The 18,253-nt window shown below is 43.2% G+C and overlaps 1 long non-coding RNA gene across 1 annotated transcript in view; it reads right to left on the bottom strand.

The window, feature by feature from the left end:
• Positions 1 to 18,253, bottom strand: part of LOC110400659 — a 54,445-nt gene that overhangs the window by 17,839 nt on the left and 18,353 nt on the right. The window contains exon 2 of the long non-coding RNA XR_002440015.1: positions 16,667 to 16,785. This is a non-coding gene — a long non-coding RNA (uncharacterized LOC110400659). The remainder of the gene's footprint in view (positions 1 to 16,666; positions 16,786 to 18,253) is intronic.

Raw genomic sequence — 18,253 nt, 5'->3', positions numbered from 1 at the left:
CAATCCTTATGCTGTAGCATAGTCTCTTAGTAAACTTCAGTATGCAGTAGTATAAAGTACAGCACAGCATACTTATACTAAGGTTAACTTAAGGAGGAGCTAGCAACGCTTGTTAATAATCCTTACCTGCAAGTCATTTGTCCTTTATAATGATACTTCCTGTCTCTCTTCAGGTTAGCAGAAGCCAGATCTCGTGAGCTAATTCCACAGCTGATACAAGTTTTGAGGGCAGATCACACACCTACCCAGTCTCATGGCTTTCCATGAGGGTGAAAATATTCACCCTTTTTACTGATGGCATTTTTTTTTTTGCTTGACAAAAATATTTATACCTATTTTTAGAATAGCCTTATAACATGTCTGGCATATCTTTCGGTTGCTCTGTTTCACATATTAAAGAGCAGTTGGGAAACTATCCTGCTGCCACACAGTGTGTCTGATGACAGGGGAGTTAGGCTGGCATTCTCTGGGAGCATTAAATACACTCACATGCACATATCTAGACATACATACAAGTTATTAGTGTAAATAAAGAAGGTCACAGCTGATCTGACCCGCAGTCAAATTATCTGCTGGTTTTCCTCGCTGCATATCCAATAGCTCATTTTCACTCTTTAGCAAAAGAATTTCTTGACAGGGGAGCGGCGATAAAACATGGGGTGAGATGTAACAGAAAAATCTCTACAAGCGGTTACAATTCGGCTATTGCATAAAAATGGGATTAAAAAAATAGCCTGGAAGAAAAGACCAAATCATTATGATCTTGATATACGTCATTTAAAATTCACCTGATTTCCCCCTGCTTTCCCTCATAAATCAAAAGTGAATACACAGATCCCAGGGATGAGGAGCAGGTGGTAAAACAGCCTAAAAATCGCTTTTCTATACTTCAGGAGAAAACTAATTTCATGCTGAAAAGAAAAGGTCATTTTTACTGCTAGTTTAGCCACATGGCTCCCAGGTACCAATTTTGCAAAGTATTACACATTTTCACCGTGGGTCATTTGTTTCCTCTGCAAATTTCTTAGAGACTTACAGAAATGATACACACCGATCTTTCCATCTGTGGCTTTGAGCATATAATGATGACTGGACAGTTTATCTTTCCTTTAATCTGTACAATAAGTGACAGAGAATGCAGAAATTTTGTCTATATGTCATACAGAGCAACTTTCTGATGACGGTGCCTGAACAAGATGCTGATGTTGATACCCTTACATTGTGTGTTTCGTGTTCCTCTAGGCCAGCTGTAGCTGCTGAAACCAATATGGCCAGCCACGGATATTACAAACAGATGTACATAGTTGGAGATTTTCTGCAGGGAAGCTAATGCTTGAATTTGCTTGAGAAATAAGGGCTTTGTGCTTGAACAGAAAACACTATTTCCCTTGTTAACCTGAACACTAACCTCTATCCTAATTACATAAAATCACTTTTTTCTCAAGGCCGGAAAGTAGTACAAAATTCTTCTTGGTCATGGTAGGGAGATAGCAAGTGCTTAATCCTCCAGCGTGGGAAGGAAAAACAAAACAAGACAGCAAAGCAAAGCAGTGCAAGGCTGTGCGCCTATTCCATTTCCATGACCAGAGCATTCAATCACACAGCATGGGGAAAATGAAATAATATTCAATATGCTGAGTGCACTGAATAGGAATTCATATTGAGTTTATTCAGAGGTATCAGACACAGTATGTCACCATGTAAGAGAGGTATTTGAACTACATGAAGGTTGATGCCTTATGTTTTTTAATAAAGTTGAGGACAGATTACATACCTTTGATTTCAGCCCAAGGTTGCATTGGATGGAAGCTATTTCCTTTAAAGTACTGAATAATTTGGAAGTTACAATAGAATAATGCAAAAAGCTTTAGATACCAAACAATATGAAATGGTAAGGTGTTAAATGGTTGCATCTGAAAGAAAATGCCATTGAAAATCTGCGAAATAGGTCACTAAAGCTAAACGGACTGATGCAAGTAAAGCCAGAATGACCATGCTGCGCCAATCGTAATTGCAGCCTGGATATTTGCTTCTTTAATTACTTTTACCTAGAGCTCTTGATTCCTGTCTATGCTCTTCAGAAAAAAAAAAAGTTGATAACCACCTTTATTCTTAGTACTGCAGAAGTATTAGCAATGCGTAGAGTGCATCACCCAGCCACGGGGACCTCAACCACCTCCAACCTTTTGGGGTAACTGTGCCTGCATCTCTGAATCACAGAATGGTTTGAGTTGGAAGGGACCTCATCAAGTTCCAACCCCCTGTCTTGGCAGGGTTGCCAGCCGCTAGGTCAAGTACTAGATCAGGCTGGCCAGGGCCCCATCCAACCTGGTCTTGAACATCTCCAGGGATGGGACATCCACAACCTCTCTGGGCAACCTGTTCCTGCACCTCACCACCCTCTCTGTGAAAAACTTCCCCCTGACATCTCATCTAAATCCTCCCTCCCCTAGTTTAAACTATTCCCCCTTGTCCTATCACTATCTGCCCTTGCATAAAGTTGATTTCTCTCCAGAGTCTCCTGGATCGCTTGCTGTTGTTTTCCCAGCAGATTTCCAGGTGGTTGAAATCCCCCATCAGGATGAGAGCCTGCAAGTTGAAGTAAACCCTTTGAGAGCTGCTGGCTCAAGACCTAACTCCCCTACAGCTTCTGTCAGTGTCCCAGACAACAGGCAAGGCCTCAGTGTGAGCAGGGAGGTGCTGAGCTCCCTCCTCACTCTGGCACAGGTGCAAGCAGCAGGGATGCAGCCCAGGATGGCACAAGATGGGTGCGATGCTGGAAGGAGCCCGCTGCAGGGCACCCTCCAGTTAAACAACACACATAGCATTCAAGCAGTGATCTGCACCAGGAACTCAGGTACTGACACACTCAAGTTAATGGAAATTTGTGAACAGCCTCTAGGAAGCTCAGAGCCTCACATTAGCACTGGGGAGGCAAGAAAGACAGGTTACAGGAATAGTACGACATGGTTTCTCCCTGCAGGTCCCTTGCAGGTCAAAGCGCACTGAGACATTTGGCATGAGCCACACCCAGCCTGTCACACACAGCTTTCTGGCACCACTCCTTCTTCAGACAGTGGGGTTTTTTCGCTTTGTTTAGTTATTATTGTTGCATCATTTTAATATTGCATGTGGTTCAACTTCTGTAGCCAGCACTGACTGTAACTTCTTTAGAGAGCTTATGAAAATGGTCAAGAAAGACTGCCCAGGAGCAGCTTTCCGCAACTGGTTGGGAAGCTGTTAGCTATCTCCCTGCCCCAGCATCCTCCCCCCGCAGCACTTCCAAGCACAAGCCCATGCAGTTCTGCACGGTCTCAGAAGTGGCATCTCAGCCTTGAAGGCAGCCCCACATGTGGCTCAGGGGGCTGCAGGGAGCTAAATCATGCCAGTTGATCCCTGCACGGTGTCATAACTGTAAAATACTCCACGAGGAGCAATGTGGAGAGTGGGTGTTTTTGTGCATTCATCATGTATGCTACAACAAATGACAGTTTTATGGTTAAATGCACTTGAATGGAAGGTTAAGGTTCATCTCCCTTTCCTGCCCTAGACTTCATTTATCACCTCGGGTAAAACTAAGAGCCAGATAATACCTTAAACAACAGAACTGCTTTCCTTCATCTTGCTTTTCTAACTTGGGTATAACAGTGCTTCTTCCCAGCTTCATCTCCACAGCTTAGGCCTGCATACCTGGAGGTTTGCTTGGGTCTTGGGGCACTAGGAACACTAAAGACAGGGAGGGAGCCTGAAAACTACACCACCAGCAAAAATAACTGTAGGTGATAAAACCAATAAGGCAGGAGATAAATGAGAAGCAGGAACCTGTAATAGCCAATACACTCCTTAAGGGTTAATTAGCTGATACAAAACTAGAAATACAATCCCACAACCACTCTGAATGCCATGGTTTCCCCATTGCACCAACAGAGATCTACCTTTGGCTCCTACCTGCTATAAGGAGAGCAGCTATTTTATGCCCCCCAGAACAGGCACACTGCTGCTGGCTAAAAGCAGGAGGGATGGCAGGGAACTGTGACATTTCTAATAGCTACTCATTTCTCTCTGGATAAAATCGTTTCCAAATTCAAGTGTGCGGGTGTTTTCCAGCACAGTGGAAGATAAGACAGATGCTGGGTAAAGATTATGCTGAGCCCAGGTGCCAGTAACATGATTGTGGGCATGATGGAAGCTATATAATACAGAGATATTGCACACGATTTATAGGTTGTGAAAAGAGGGCTGGGTTGGTGAGGTTTTTTGCAGAATTTTGCCAGTTTAGCTCTGTGCACTAAAAGAAAGGATGTATTTAACAGGCAGGTTGGTAGACTTTAAATTGATAGCATGATACCTTAAAAATACCGCACCATCCATGTCTACTTAGATTTGCTGAAACTGCTTCATTCATAGCACCCATCCTACAGCAATGTTGTAGGGGTGTTTCTGCTCACTCTATGTGCACAGCCCTCACACAGCTTTTGCAGCTTTATTCTCTATAGTTAACTCAGTACCATAGCTCTCCCCATTAGTAATATTGGTTACACTTTGGCATATTTAACAGAGTCAGAGGGAGACAAAACCATATTTGGGAGGAAAACAGAGCAGTGTCTTCAGCCAAACAGCACGCAACACAAGGATAATAAGAGGAGACACGAGATAGGAGCATAATACAGACAAAAGAAAAATATATTCTTGCTAGAAGAGATTATAAGAAACAATCTGGGCATTGATAGTCCATGACATAAACAGCTTTAGGGGAGGAGAAAGTCCCGAGTCATTAGCTGCCATATTTTTTCTCTGCTGAAGTACCATAGTGGAATAATAAAAGATTCCTGGGTGCCTCATACCCCTCCCCGGCCTGTGCTGCCACTGCTCCTTTTGCCTGCTTATTCCCTCCTTTCTTTTTCTTTATTCTCTGTGTCTGTTTTTACCCTACCTCACAGACAATCTTATGGGCGTTTTCCAACCTAAATGATTCCATAAGTCCTCTATCTCCTCCTTGCACATTTATTTTCATGCTGGCAGTTCTTTTTCCCTTTCCAAATGCATTTATTTTGCCAGGTACTTTTCTCCCTCCTATACTTCTTCAGGGGTGCCGGGGATGCAGAAAGCCCACGTGAAACTCAGAGCTGCGTTTCTTATTGCTAGAACAGAGATGGGAGAAGGATTGGAGGAATCCACACCAAGGTCAAGACCTGGATCTGAGAGCTTTCCACAGACACACGCTGTGAGCAGCCCCGGAGCAAGCTCCTGGTACAAAGAGGTTCTTGCTGCCTAGGCTGGGAATGTGGAGTGTTTGGAACGTTCTTCAGACATACCTCTCTTCCAGCTAATTATTTCACATTTGTCATCTAGAGATGAAGGTCACTCGCTGCACTGAGCTATCACCAGGGGGCTAGGGGGCTGAAGTGACAACTGCTCTGTTATGAATATCAGCTGTGATTCTTCCCAATTATCCTAAGTAATGTTAGGGCCCCGAGAGAACCTTAAAGAAATATAATTCACCAAATTGGAGGCAACTGTATCATTCAAAAACTCTGACAGGTGCTGGCTGGAACCAGGCATCATTCTGGGCAGCCTCCAGGACCCAGGATTAATCAGCCAGGACACACCCAGAGAATGAGGCAAGCCCCTGGAAAACCCCTGCAAAGCAGAAAATGCCTACTGACCAGTTCTTCTTCAGCTTTTCAGCTTATCCATACTTCCGAGGCTTTAAGAGTTATCATGCCTCAATAAAAATGCAAAGCAATTAATAGAAATCTCCATAAGAAATTTCAGTGTACTGATTCAGTTTCCTAATCTAGTAGCCTTACTCGAGTCTTAAGCTGAGCAGATATAGTTTGATCAATTTAAGTCATGTATTTTTCAGAACAGGAATGAAGCAAAGTGTAGAAAAACATTTGTCCACTGAGGCAAGCAAAACAGCAGAAATAAATTGTATCTCAGCGGGCCTTGAGGTGTTTGGAGAAGCCATTCCTGTGGCCAGAGCCGAGCCAGGATGCTGCCCGGTGAGATCACGACTCTGCATTGATGCAGGTAGCTGCTGGCATCCTTAAGGTGGACCTCAGACCAGAATATATCTGCACCATTATCCACTGGTTGCTGATGGCTCTGGGTGACCTGCTGCTATAAGAGTGGTTGAAGAAAAGAATTAAGTGACCTGATTTACTGACCTGCAGTGAAATAGTTAATTTTTGTGAGTTTTACTGCAAATTCGTCTTGTAGCAATATGACTAGGAATTAATAGGATTATTGTTGAGTGGCTGAGGTTAATGGCATTACTTGTTTGGATTTTATAAAATCCCCACAATTGAGAAACGTTTATCTAAGTCACCATAAAAACATAGATATTGATTGTAAAATTACAGATGGCCAGGTACAGGATGAAATGAAACAAACTGACCAAACCTGTGCTTGGAGGAAAACTCCAAATTAAATATGTTAGGCTAATGGTTTAAATGATCCAATTTACCAATGATAAAGGTACTTTAGACCCAGGTCCTGTCTGATTTTATGCTGTATGACTGCGCAGAGGAAAACATCTGCTTGAAAGGTAGATGGCCTAGGCCCAAATGGCACATTAAGGGAGCGAGCAGCTTGGGCCTCTGCATCTTTCCATACTCATTTCACATATTCCTTGTGGTTTTCAGTGAAAACTGTACTGCAGTAAATTACTTACGTATAGCTGATTTTGTCCTGCTGAATTACTAAGGGAACAACAGACAAGCATCTGGAGCAACAAGTGGCTTTTCCGAGGCTTTTTTTGAGGCTTTGTTAAACAAAGAAGCTGTGCTGGGGCATCAGGTAACTCCAGAAGGTTTTGGTTTCAGATGGAGCTGGCTATGGCAAGCACAGCCCCCACCACCAAACACGCAGAACTAACAATTCCCAGTGCACCAGCAGCAGCAGAGCAAAGTTGGTCTCTGCACAGACCTTTTGGTGCCTGCGATGCTGAGGCAATGTGAGGGCAGAGGAGGGGATGCTGGAGAAGATAACCCAGCCTCGATAATCTTAGAGTGAGGTAAAGGTGGCCGTTTATCTACAGAAGGAGTGGTGGCATGAGGCAGGCTCTTCTCTCATTTATCTTCTCCTCATGGATCTTTTGTCTCTCTCTCCCCTACTATGGAAACAACAGCCTTCCTCTGTTCTGTAAAATAAAAGCTCTCCTTTCCTGGCAGCTCTCTCCCTATAATGCAGCCACTGCAGGCTTCCCAGCACCATGCTCGCTCTCCTGTTCCCCAACACCTGTAGTGTTGTGCCCAGGCACAGCCCCTCCTCCTCAGGTCTTGCACCCCAGTCCCAGCACCCCAGGGCAAGGACCACCTCTGCCTTTGTGTTTCCCATCGCTTGCTTGGCCACAGAGAAAATTGTTTCACTATAGAAAATCAATATATTTTTCCAGAAAATCTTGTTAATAAGAAGATGGTGTTGGATTGTCCTTAGCTATGACTATCTTGATTACCATTGATTCATGGCTAATATGTCTGATAAGTTTTAATATTTCTAATTGGTTTCTGTTATACTGAGAGTGAGAGACTTTTTCAACCTGCACGCTTGTACCACTACCTCCCATCTGTGTCTCTGTATGAAAAGAGATGATTCAGAAAATATTCCATGTGTCAAAGTTATGATTTAGAAGTAGGTTCCATCTAAAAGTGTTCGCTTTTGTTTGTCCCTTCATTTTCTTTGAATATAAGCTAGTCCATTAAACATAATACCTACAGGTTTTAGAGAGCGATTCCTCTTTGTGAATTTCATTTAATGGCTGTTTCAGTCTGTTTGTTCAGTGCCTATAAATCTTTCCTTCCCACAAGCAGAATCAAAAGAAAAGGAAGAAATTTCTTTTTCAAGGCTTGAGAGCTTTGTTTCACAAATGTACAGTATGTGGCCGGGAAACGAATGTCAAAGAAGTATGAACAAAATTGTTATATGGCATACATCAAAGGATTTCAGCAGTTGTTCTGAAGAGCAAAATAACCGAACGCGGCTGTCACGCAGAAAGAATTATGGTACTGTAACTTCCACAAAAGATGCAATTTCCAAACATCCTTGACTCTTCTTGCCATGTAAATGTTTTATACCTTTTCCCTATTTTCATGTAGCTATTACACTCTCCATCTGTTGCTGTTTACATCTAATACAAAAAAAATGAATAGCTATTATGGTATGCTTCAGATATTATACATGCAAAAGATCGATTTGTATCCGAGCTAGAAGAATATCCTCATGGGAGGGTTTACTCTGGTGGGCAAATGCCAGCAGAGGCAGCATTTCATCATGCATTTGCTTCAAAGAAAGAGAAGGAAAAAAACAAACAGATTTATAGCCTTGGAAAGCTGTATGTATTCCTTTAGGGATGAAGAGAAAAAGAATGAGAAAAAGAAAAGAAGAAAGGGAAGTTAATAGATAAAAGCGCTTCAGACAGACACCTACATCAATTACCAATGTATAAAATCATTCTAATATTCTTCATACAAATGATTCCACAGACATCAGCAGAGTCAGTCACTCAAATTACTTTTATAAGGAAGCTGCTACTACACGCACCTTAGACTAGGAGCCATCTGAGACGCTTTCTCCTGAGGACTTCTGACAGATTTACGACAGAGAGAAGGTTGTGCTTATTGACTTGAGGGACAAAAAATACATATTTATGTTGCTGCATAACCATTAATAAAAATATGATCAACTGCAGCTCAAGATTTATGCCATGTAAGAAGATTTCAAGGGTGCTGTATTGCAAGAAAAACTGTAGCAATATCTAAATTTAGGGATGTCTGACATTTTCTATCATATTGTACATTCAGAGCTCATACTATGGCTGAACTCCTTGAAGACAAGATGGTGTTTTCCTTGTTTGGGCTAAATTAAAAAAAAAATCAAACAAAATTTAAGGTTATGGAAAGCATATTATTTCTCACTATTACTTTAGAAAAAAAAGAAAAAACAACACTTCAATCAAGAAATGAGAGATCCTTCATGATTTTGATGAAGGATTAGAAACACAGTATTGTGTCTAGGCTTGCACACGGGAAGAGATCATCTATATGCTGTCAATGCATGTGACAAATGCTCAGTTCACACCTACCAAAAAGTGTCAGGCACTGTTGTGAGTTAAATGTATTCTGGGGTGAGCTAAGTGCTCACAGTGTTTGATTTATGGGTTGTTCCTGGCACTAAAAGAAGGAAAAGCCCAGGAGGGAGAGCATCTCCTCTTCCTGTGGGGAGATGGGAAGGTGAGCCAGGAATGCTCGTGGCAGGAAAGGCACCAGACTAACAAATCAGGGCCTTCATCTCCCCTCAGCCAGAAGGAAATAAAATATAGTAGAGGTGCCAGAGTGAAAGGAGAGAGCTAGTGACATGGCAGAAAGTCCTAGAGGGTGCTGGAGGGACAAATGAAGCTAGGGAGAACTCACAGACATAATAGCCTTATATCATGATAAACATGTTACCAAACATTTGCTTTGAGGCCAAAGCAAAATAACATCTCTCTCCAAAAACTCTTGCTCTATAACAGGATCTGTTTGAAGTGTTTGTAAAATAACACTGAAAATGCTTGAAGTTTTTCTGCTACCAAATTGAAGCTTAGGGATTTAGATTCATAGCCTATTAAAATTCTGTTTAGCATGCACATTTTAACACAGATGCTTCAATAAAAGGGGTTTCTGTATAATTATCTAATGACTTGCTATGTCAGTCATGATAGGTCCCATGTTTGCGCCTCTCTCCTGAGAGTTAAACAGAAAATAAATACCCAAGTTCTTCCCTGCTGCCCTTCCAATTTGGGCTGAAAGCAGTAAATAGTTTATGGATGTCTCTGACGTGATTTGCGTTGCTGAGAAGACAAATCCTGTAATGCATAAAAGTAGGCAAAAAATATGTGTTTTTTGCTTTTAATTGAATGAAAAATGTTCTTCCATGATGGGTGAGAATATACTGAATTTTATTTTCAATTTCACTGCATTCCTCAGTTACTCCATTCCCAACTATTTTCATCGTAAAGGTTAAAAAGGGTTACAAATCTGCAGATGTTGGAATGTCATGCTTGAATACGGTTTGATTGAGCAACAGAACAATGAGATACTTTCCCAAGATGTATCTTGCTGTGAACGAGTACTCCCAAAAAGCCTGCAGCCATTTGAACATGTGTTGAGACTGAAGACAGTTGGTCATGCAGCACCCAACCACAGACAGCCCGAAAGAGGAAATGCAGCACCAGCAGTCCAGGACAGCAGTGGTCGAGACAGCTCAGCCAGCAGACACGCTAAAAGCTTTAAGAAGCTGCACAGAGACACAATCAGCCTGAAGAGCAGATTCCTCTGGCTTCAGCATCCCGTAACACATGCCAGACACTGGAGAGCCACCCAACTTCTGCATTGCTTCCACTGCAACGCTTGGAGACCCCTAAATGGGACCTGGACCTCCTACCAACAGGTCGAGCTCAGCCCTCCTGGCCCCAGCTGTACCCCAAACCCATGGAGCTGCACTGCTGGCCAGAGAGCTGCGGGCACTGCAGGGATTGCGAGGGGCAGCACCCACATGGTTTGCTGCTGTATGGCAGCTCTATCCATCACACTGTTACTGCATACAGCTGCCAGTTGCAACTAAGGCGGTAAGAGGAGGCTGTGTCAGCCAAGTGTCTGCATTACCACAGGGGGTAGCACAGGGGCTCTTTCCTCACAGCGAGAAAAGATTTCTGTATGAGATCACAGTATTGTCTGAAAAAGTCTAAAAATCAAGAGTTCTGTGTATAAGAGAAACTGGATTTGAGCACTGTTCCCAAGAGCAACCCGTGCAGACTCCCAAAGAAGCAAACTTATAGCAAGCACTGGAGAACATCTCAGTTACCCAAATTTCCTCTCCCAGCTTCTTCCTTGTACTTTCACACCAGTGACCCATTTTCAAAAGAATTCCCTCTCCCCTCTTCCCACACAAACAAGGCTCAGGTGTCCAGCTGCGCTGCACGTCCCAGCACCTGCTCCTGCCTCGCACTGACAGCGTCCCAAGATGGCTCTGCTGACATCTGGATGCTGATTTAGTTACTACTGCATTGCAACATCATAACATGTAAGAACAAGTGAGAAAGTATTATAATGAGTACAAAGATGAATAAGTGGGAACTTACTGAAAGGAGAAAGGTAGCATTCATGTGATTCTTCAACCAAAAACCGTATGAAAAGTGTGCCCACAAAACCTTAGAAAAATTCGCAGCACAGACCAGAAAAATAACATTTGTTTTGTTTACCAAACGTTTCAGAGTTATCCAGGAACCGGGACCACTCTCCTTTTCATGAACAGCACATTAACAGGGAAGCTCACTGCTACGGTGCTGTTGCAGCATGCACACTAATAGGGCTGTCCATCTTCCCCAAGAGCTGCTGCTTTGAAGGAAGCTACACAGCAAAGTGCTTAGGGAATTTGCCATTCAGCAGTTCCCTCAAGATCTGCATCCATCTTTCACTGATTAATAATGAAGCATTAATGAAATGTTTATGTTTCCATGTTCCCACCAATTACATGCGGTGCAGAAAAACCCCCAGCCTTTGGAAATTAGCTGTCTTACTTGCAAGCCAAGCGGTAGAGATAGTAATTCTTTACTGGGAATATTGGTAAAACCAGGTCTACATTTAGGGGATTTGGACTGGTAAAGACAGATTCTTAAGCTGACATTTAAGAATCACTGACTTTCAAATACCACATTAGCAATCAAGAAATCAACAGTGTTTAGAAGAAATGTAATTAGCTCAGCATGCTCTGCTTGAAACCAGTACTGTAGCTATCAGCTGCAACAAATGCTAAAATGCAGAATTTGTTTTTCCACTGAAATACATTACGTTTTACTTTAATAAAGGCATGAGAGCTTGAGACATCAATATTTCTGAGAAACTGCTGGAGCGAGCTTAGATCGGGGTGGATTTTTCTCCATTAGCTGAGCGGATTCTGGGAAAGCAATCAGTCTTTCTTTCGCTTGGTCGGCACTAAACGCATTGCCGTGACATCGCACAATACAACCAGGGAGAACGCGGGGTAGGTTGTTATTAATATGTTTTCATTTCAGTTATGTACAGAAGTTACTGAGATTGTGTTTTATACGTAATTGCGTTACACATTATCTGAATTGGCCTTCCTATGCTAGAATTAAGTGCAGAGGATGTCAACAGCCCCCGAAAGCCAGTGCTTCTGGGCACAGATGGCAGAGCTCATGTGGAGGGAGCGGAGTAACTGGATGCATGGCAGTCAATATTTACTCAAACCCAGTCAGCATCAGTACTGCTTTAATTTGACAGCTGCTTTGAAACTTATTTGAGTATATGGTGGTCTCAGACCACCGCTGAGTTGAAAGCTGCCACCCTTCCTGGATTCCTCAGTAAAGAAAATATGGCTTAAATCCTAAACGTGTTTGGGAATTGAACTGAACTATATACTCAAAGCTGAGTATATAATGTAGGATGACAATTAGCTTCTGCTGTACATCTTTCTCCAAGCGAAAAGAGACCCTAAGTTCTTAGCTGTCTATCACTTTAGCACTTTTCACAAGTACCGTCAGTGCACTCAAATTTTCAGAGCGAGCTGGAGCATGAAATCGCACTTTCTTAATTTGCTCAGTGCAAGCCCCACGCTTCTCTCGGTGCGGAACAAACAGCAGTGACACCCTTCGTGCCCTGGCCCTCTCTACTGTGCCAGGCCCGTCCCTGCCAAAGCCAGCGCAGTGACCCGCGGAGGCACGGCACCATCCCATCGGCAGCGTGAGAAGCCTTTTGCAAATACACCCACTGGGCTGCAAGCCGGCAGAGAGATTTCTGGAACGGGCCAGGAGTCAGTACTGGGTTGGAGAAGAGTGACAGGGAGGGGAAATGTGCATTTTAGGAGGAGGACTGCAGGGACAGAAGTTACAGGGTCACGATGCTCTCAGATTGTGAGCCAGAGCTCCTCGGTGCCGTGGTCGGATAAATACTAATGCATTAGTTTTAAAATGCTGCTCTGGAATGTCACCTTCATCTCCATTGATCTCTATTACCAAACAGGTCCTTCACTGTCACTTGTGACAAAAGGCATTAGTCAAGGAAAAGCTCTAAATAAACTCGGGGAAGCAAGTGCTTCTCTCAGCCACACGCAATAACTTTGCAGAAAGGCTCGAGAAAGTAGAGCATGGAAAAAAGCAGCTAGTACCAGAACTAAAAACTGAAATGTTCTATTCTAAAATAGTCAAGATTATCAAAAATATTCGGCTTTTTTTTTTTTTTCCTCTAGGAAGGTTGTTTTTGTCTGGATTAGAAAATAGCCTACCGAAACATTTTTAATAGATTGACTTTAATCCTCACATTACACCAGGGTAGACGGTACCCAGATAGAACCGTGTGGCTGAAATTTAGCCAGGATGTCCCACGGGCTCCTCAGGGGGTCCCCACTGCCTCCTACACAAACACTCAAGCACCACATGCCCCAGCTCCTCTCCTGCTGTACACTCAGACATTCTGGTGTGCAGCCAGAGCAGTGTGTTCCTCTGCATGCTGATGGGAATGCCCTGGACAACATTTTAGCACAGACCACTCCACAGTTTCAGGAGACACAAAGTGAGAACTTGGATTTACAAGAACAGTTGCCTAAGGAGAAATAAAACAGGATGGTCTGGCTATTGATTTGGAAAGCTTGTTGCTTTAATTCCTATGATCAGTTTGGACAGGCACAGCCATGTAGGGGAAAGCAGGTTTGGAGATGCTGCTGTCATCACGTAATGTACGCGTGGCGAGCTGAGAGCGGTGGCACTGCTTTAACCACCACACACCCCTGAACTGCTGCCATGCCCATTTGTCAGAGCTCCAGTATTTCAGAAGTGTCACTGAAGATCAGCCTCCAGGGAAATGATTTTTCTCTCTTCTTCACTTAAATCTTAAACCAAAGGCAGACAAAGCAGCTGTAAATCTCCCTGATGGTTGCCCAGTCAGAGGGGCACCTCTGCAGCAGTGCTTGTGGAGCAGAGTTGGATGCAACCTTTCTTTTCTGAACCACAGCCCTGAGAGAGCTTTTCTCTGCTGACACACCTTTTGTGGCAGAAGAAAAGAAATGGAGGCAGAAGGAAGATGTGAGGAACGAGTGTGCATGTGCTGGCTCCACAGCACTGAGTGCAGTGTGGAGGGGAAGCTCCAAGACTCCATACGAGACCCCCATGCCCATGCCATGCAGGTTTTATGCTTATTTCCCATGCCCTTATACTCTCCAGCATCAATGATGAACTAAGCTTCTAGTTCTTGTTTTCCATAAATATTGCAGTGGAGAATTAGCTGAATTTAATTACAGTTATCATGAAATAGCAATAATTAATCAGATGCCAGTAGCAGCTGCATTTTGCTCTTTTGAAAGCCAGAAACTATTTAAAAACTATTTCATTACAAGCAGAAAACTATTGTAAAAGCAAAGCAAAAAGCATTCCATTTATAGAGTCACATTATCCCAGAGAACACAAACACTCTCCAAATAATAATCAAAAGCCCCTCTTAATAGCATGCTGTTGTGGTAAGAGCCTCTTAGGGGACAAAGTCTAGAGAGACATTCATCTGGACAGCACTGGATCTACAAGGCAGAGAGAGGAGGAGAGCAACACAAACAAAGCACATCAGTTTTCTCATCTATTTCAGCTGCTGACATGCACTTTCAGTAGAGAGGCCCATCTAATTACAGAATCATAACGTTCTCTAAATGTGCATAAATTGCTTTAATTCACACATCAGTTCCTCTTTTGCACTGCAACAAGCATGTCAGTGCCATGAGGATCAAGCCCTTCATAGAACAAAACCAGGCTGGATTTGACACCCTCTGCTCACCAGCTTTCCACTTGCCCTTCTCCCAGCACAGTGTGGGATCTCTCTGGGCTTGGAAGTGGAGGTGCAGAGGGTTCCCACCCCCAGCCCCTGAGGAGGGCAGCACATCTCACAGCCGTTCCAGTTGCAGGGGGTTGCACCTGGCTGCCTGTTTTGTTGCCTGGTCCCTGCCAACACTCTGGGGTCCTGCACCGGTATGTTTTGCCCATAAGGCTTTGGTGTGTACAGAAGTACAGATGTATTTGACCACTGAAGGAATTCTGATTTTGACACTAAAAATTGAGATGCCACAAACTACACACCATGTGCAACACTAGTTCTTTGTCACTGCTCACATGAATTATGGTTTATATCCAGTTTTTACTTTTCAGAAGCTGATGACCTCGTCTTTTGCAAGAACCCCTCCTAAACTAAGATTAAACAACTGCTACTTTGTTTAGACTATAGAATGGGACAGCTCAGTGGGAGGGCATTTGATGCATCCCACAGCAGGAGGTTTGCTCTCCAGGCTGTCAGAGCACGCTGCTGGCTCGCGTTGAGCCTGCTGTCAGCCTGCAATCCCCAAACCCTATATACCAGGCTGTGTAGCAGTTTCATACAACTGTCACGTCAGTTCCATGCAGTCACCTGGATAACTACATGGCAGGTAGTGGGTAACGCGCTTTTACATCTCTGTACATCTTCATAACTGTAAGCACCAAATACTCCTCTCACTGACAATACAAATGCCAGGAAGCACACAACCCAAAAGACTTCTTCTCCTACATACCTCTGAGATATCCTGATAGGTCCACTGGTCTGCAGGCTGATGGGACCGGCCACGGGACTTACAGAAGTATTTTAACAACTAGTTTATTTTCCTCAAAGCTGAAATATACTATAAAATGTGTCAAGGCAGGGCTGTGGTGCTTTATGGATGCACAGTTTGGGGCAGGATGCCAAGGTAAGATACGGCTTTGCATAACTCTTCAGTTGTAAAACAGTTTACACAGATTACTTTTTTAACACTGTCGATTTAACTCTCCTTCTGCATTTGAAACCACTTCTGCTCCTTTCTAGGGCTTCTCAGGAGGAGCACCCAAGTTGTAACATATTTCATAAGTGCAGATATTAAAACTTGGAGCATAAAGCCTCTTCCTATCCCTGATGAAGAAATTTCCTGTGATTTCTCACTACAGTGACAGAGAAGGAAGAAGAATTCTCATCAAAGTCAGGCAAATAACTCAGATGGAGCAATGTAAGCAATATAAACTCACTTTTTTTAGATTTAAAATCATCCATTAGGAGGTCAACCAATATATTTGTTCCTCCAGGCCACATACTTGCATTAATAGTTTTCAGTCTCCAGCTCCTGACACACTGCAGTGAGCACTTTTCACTAGGAATTGCCTCCCTTTTTTGACAAATGAGCCCACCTCTTAAATACAAGCCTCAGACACAGTCCTGTCTTTTTTTCCAAAAAATCAAATCAAACAAATCCTGTTTTTTTTTTTTCCAAAAAAAACTTAGTAGCTTCCTCTCATATTTTCTAAAGAGTTCTAAACTTCACAGACGCTTACCTGGGACATGTGGATTGATGAGTAGCAGCACGAAGGGGTGGGAACAGGTTCTCAGTGTCACAGAATGGTGAAGGCTGGAAAACCACTAAGGTCATCTAGTCCAACCATTAAACCTTCATCACCATGCCCACTGAAGCATGCGTCTCAATGCCAAGCAGCTGGGTGCTGGGGCCCCAGGAGGCACCCTTGGCACATGGAGTGTGCTGGTAATAGGTCACTGCTACACAGGGAAAGGGCAACATCAGACACCTGACTTTAAAAGAAAGACGAAAAGGATATATTTACACATACGTTAGCTGCTGCCTCCACACTGCATCCCTTTTCTCTTTGCCACTACCAGTCCCATGGTTGGCTGCATCCCGGTTATGGCAGAGTCTTCAACCAGAGTCCAGGTCCAATGTCCCCAGAGCCTGAAAAGTTGATGCAAGAATTATGATGAGGCGGAGGACATTAAGCGAGGCCTGACCCCAAATACGTTTGCCTTCTGGTACAAGTCCCACCACCTCCTGTTTTCCTTGGATGACCCCCATGCAAATTCTCACAAGTGAAGGCTTATTTAGCAATAAGACAAATTGCAATTGTCACTGCAGAAAAACAAATCATCTGATTAGCTTTAAAGAATCCCTCTGAATTCTAAAAATAGTGCCTAGGTCTTTCAGAATGTCATTTTAGAATGTCCCATTTTAGGTAAACAGATAGATAGAACAGGACCTTGAATGGATGACTGATGACAGCTTAAAAAATTAAAACAAAGATCAAGCTTGGTTTGGGAGCCTGCTGTGCATTGGAAACATTAACCTACTTTGACTGAAGCTTGCTAACTGAGTAGAAGAAACAAGCGGGGCAGGCTGAAGGGAGACGTGCAGCTCCTCATTCTCGTGCCTTTGGAGCTACAGGGACCAATCACAACGAGAAGAACCCAGCCAAAAACCTGGCTGCCATCCATCAGCTTAGAGCCTCACAAAAAGCCCAATGGTGAGAACGAAGCTACTTAATGTTTTGATTTTTCCCATCTGTTTGGAAAAAAAGGAAAAGTCTGGCTTTAATTACAATTAGCGGCCAGAAATTGAAAAGGTTTTTTTTCTTTCCTCTCTCAAGTGAATGTTGGCATTTGTAACTAAAAACCTGCCTCAGGTTGTTTGTGGGGGTTCAGACAGCAGCTTGTCTCTATAACAGGATACCAAAAATTATTACTTATTGAAACATGTAATTCCTGCTAAGAACGGCACTGCTGACATTTCCTCATTTCTGGGGATTATTAACATTCCCTGAGTAAAAGACAGGATAAGTAAGGATGGACCCCCAAAACACACTGAACATCCTTACCATGACAGAAGCAAAGCACTGTACACTGGAAAACAGCTTTAAAAGTATCATTTTCCTGGTAAAATTACTTTCCCTTATGGATTATTTTTTTCAGCTCTGCAATAAATGCTTCAAAAAAGGGCTTTCCAAATGAGCATAAAGAATACTTCCATCCCTCTTTAAGACAAATCCATTGGCTTTTAACTTTTGGTGCTAATTACCACATACCCTCTATTGCAGGGATAGGAACTTGCAGAGGATGCAGAGGACACTTCCACCTAGGCCTCCTTTCTTTCTACCAGAGTTACGTTTCTGACCTTTGTTTTTTAACAAAGCTTAAAAATCAGAATTCATGGCATTGTTTTTTATAGAGCGGAAGTCTCTGTGATATCCTGAACAGTTGTTGATGAATTTCAGAGACTTCCTTCTGGACAAGCATCTCACACTGCAGAGAGCTGCAAGCTCAGCCAGGCTCCCTGTCTCCAGAAAACTGAGGCTGTTTGTGATGGATGCAGACTGTACCATGAGCTGACCAGCAGCTGTATCTCAGGCTGCTGCTTTCAGACAGGTCAG

This window comes from Numida meleagris, chromosome 5 (genome assembly GCF_002078875.1).
Source record: "Numida meleagris isolate 19003 breed g44 Domestic line chromosome 5, NumMel1.0, whole genome shotgun sequence".
Lineage (NCBI taxonomy): Eukaryota > Metazoa > Chordata > Aves > Galliformes > Numididae > Numida > Numida meleagris.
Note: the sequence above shows the minus strand (reverse complement) of the source record. Positions and strands in the feature narration are given on the sequence as shown.